This window comes from Glandiceps talaboti, chromosome 4 (genome assembly GCF_964340395.1).
Source record: "Glandiceps talaboti chromosome 4, keGlaTala1.1, whole genome shotgun sequence".
Taxonomy (NCBI): Eukaryota; Metazoa; Hemichordata; class Enteropneusta; family Spengelidae; genus Glandiceps; species Glandiceps talaboti.
Window position 1 is genome coordinate 24,437,545 of NC_135552.1, and position 3,689 is coordinate 24,441,233.

The window sequence follows — 3,689 nt, forward strand, 5'->3', positions numbered from 1 at the left end:
TAATTTTCATGACTGTTTCTTAGACTCACAATGTATATCCAGTACCAGACATCACCATTATCCCAACACACTGGGCTTCATGTTTTGTTAAATGAGAATTACTTTTTCACACTCGGTCAGTTATATAGTCCACACGAAACATGTACATACGTGTGAGAAAATTAAATGTATCATAAATTGAAACTGGTGAGACTTAAATAAAAAATTGGTCAACATCACTTGAAATGTTTCAACTCTGTCTTCACCTTCAGAACCGGAACCTGGTCAACCTGGTGGGCCTAACGGACCATATGGACCGGGAGGACCGGGAGGACCGGGAGGACCTGGTGGACCTCCTCTGACAACAAGTAACTTATTTTCTTAGTTTAACTTGTAATAGTTTGTCCACAGTAGTTATCAATTGGTGATACATATTATTGCATAGGATGTATTTCATTGACATGAAGAGAATGATTCTTTGAAGTGATGCGAAATTGCAAGTATTAAATTCCCTAGACTCTGGAAATAGGCGATACTTGTTTAAAATTAGTTGTTATACAAATTAACGTTGGAAGTTGTCATGTTAAGTGAACCTTTGATATAATACTAGATCATATATGATATTGTTATCTATACATTGCCTTCTGATTCAGCACCAGGTCTGGGTGAACCAGGTCAACCATTTGGCCCAGGTGGACCCGGTGGACCTGACGGACCAACATTAGCAACAGGTCAGCGTTTTCTCTATACTTTATATATTTTAAATGCCTTTATTTCTTGCAGGACAAATATATTTTGATTTGTCTGTAGTGTGTGAGATAGTTGTGTTATTATATAGAAAAAGACCTTTCCTTGAAACTTTATGCCCAGTTTCAATTCAAATTCAAACAAGTCTATGTAGATGTAAGTAATAGAAATGAAAAACATAGCGTCAACTTGAAATGGAGGAAGCTTTGTACACACGGTAGCATATTCCCACCATGTAACCAAACCTGGTACTTTCATTTGGAAAGTCTCTAGGTTTACTGTTGTATTGATATTGCTAGTACAGAGATGATGTAACTTGTAGCTATTGTTAGGTTTGTGTCACAAATAATGTATTTGTATTGATAGAACCCGCTCCTGGTCAGCCTGGTGGACCTGGTGGACCATTTGGACCTTTCGGACCCAAGGGGCCTGGTGGACCATTTGGACCTTTCGGACCCAAGGGGCCTGGTGGACCTGGTGGACCAACGCTTGCAACAGGTGACAATTAATAATTTTCATGACTGTTTCTTAGACTCACAATGTATATCCAGTACCAGACATCACCATTATCCCAACACACTGGGCTTCATGTTTTGTTAAATGAGAATTACTTTTTCACACTCGGTCAGTTATATAGTCCACACGAAACATGTACATACGTGTGAGAAAATTAAATGTATCATAAATTGAAACTGGTGAGACTTAAATAAAAAATTGGTCAACATCACTTGAAATGTTTCAACTCTGTCTTCACCTTCAGAACCGGAACCTGGTCAACCTGGTGGGCCTAACGGACCATATGGACCGAAAGGACCGGGAGGACCGGGAGGACCTGGTGGACCTCCTCTGACAACAAGTAACTTATTTTCTTAGTTTAACTTGTAATAGTTTGTCCACAGTAGTTATCAATTGGTGATACATATTATTGCATAGGATGTATTTCATTGACATGAAGAGAATGATTCTTTGAAGTGATGCGAAATTGCAAGTATTAAATTCCCTAGACTCTGGAAATAGGCGATACTTGTTTAAAATTAGTTGTTATACAAATTAACGTTGGAAGTTGTCATGTTAAGTGAACCTTTGATATAATACTAGAAAATATATGATATTGTTATCTATACATTGCCTTCTGTTTCAGCACCAGGTCTGGGTGAACCAGGTCAACCATTTGGCCCAGGTGGACCCGGTGGACCTGACGGACCAACATTAGCAACAGGTCAGCGTTTTCTCTATACTTTATATATTTTAAATGCCTTTATTTCTTGCAGGACAAATATATTTTGATTTGTCTGTAGTGTGTGAGATAGTTGTGTTATTATATAGAAAAAGACCTTTCCTTGAAACTTTATGCCCAGTTTCAATTCAAATTCAAACAAGTCTATGTAGATGTAAGTAATAGAAATGAAAAACATAGCGTCAACTTGAAATGGAGGAAGCTTTGTACACACGGTAGCATATTCCCACCATGTAACCAAACCTGGTACTTTCATTTGGAAAGTCTCTAGGTTTACTGTTGTATTGATATTGCTAGTACAGAGATGGTGTAACTTGTAGCTATTGTTAGGTTTGTGTCACAAATAACGTATTTGTATTGATAGAACCTGCTCCTGGTCAGCCTGGTGGACCTGGTGGACCATTTGGACCTTTCGGACCCAAGGGGCCTGGTGGACCATTTGGACCTTTCGGACCCAAGGGGCCTGGTGGACCTGGTGGACCAACGCTTGCAACAGGTGACATTTAATAATTTTCATGACTGTTTCTTAGACTCACAATGCATATCCAGTACCAGAAATCACAATTATCCCAACACACTGGGCTTCATGTTTTGTTAACTGAGAATTACTATTTCACACTCGATCAGTTATATAGTACACATGAAACATGTACATACGTGTGAGAAAATTAAATGTATCATAAATTGAAACTGGTGAGACTTAAATAAAAAGTTGGTCAACATCACTAGAAATGTTTGAACTCTGTCTTCACCTTCAGAACCGGAACCTGGTCAACCTGGTGGGCCTAACGGACCATATGGACCGGGAGGACCGGGAGGACCGGGAGGACCTTTCGGACCCAAGGGGCCTGGTGGACCTGGTGGACCAACGCTTGCAACAGGTGACAATTAATAATTTTCATGACTGTTTCTTAGACTCACAATGTATATCCAGTACCAGACATCACCATTATCCCAACACACTGGGCTTCATGTTTTGTTAAATGAGAATTACTTTTTCACACTCGGTCAGTTATATAGTACACACGAAACATGTACATACGTGTGAGAAAATTAAATGTATCATAAATTGAAACTGGTGAGACTTAAATAAAAAATTGGTCAACATCACTTGAAATGTATCAACTCTGTCTTCACCTTCAGAACCGGAACCTGGTCAACCTGGTGGGCCTAACGGACCATATGGACCGAAAGGACCGGGAGGACCGGGAGGACCTGGTGGACCTCCTCTGACAACAAGTAACTTATTTTCTTAGTTTAACTTGTAATAGTTTGTCCACAGTAGTTATCAATTGGTGATACATATTATTGCATAGGATGTATTTCATTGACATGAAGAGAATGATTCTTTGAAGTGATGCGAAATTGCAAGCATTAAATTCCCTAGACTCTGGAAATAGGCGATACTTGTTTAAAATTAGTTGTTATACAAATTAACGTTGGAAGTTGTCATGTTAAGTGAACCTTTGATATAATACTAGATAATATATGATATTGTTATCTTTACATTGCCCTCTGTTTCAGAACCAGGTCTGGGTGAACCAGGTCAACCATTTGGCCCAGGTGGACCCGGTGGACCTGACGGACCAACATTAGCAACAGGTCAGCGTTTTCGCTATACTTGATATATTTTAAATGCTTTTATTTCTTGTAGGACAAAATATATTTTGATTTGTCTGTAGTGTGTGAGATAGTTGTGTTAATATATAGAAAAAGACCTTTCCTT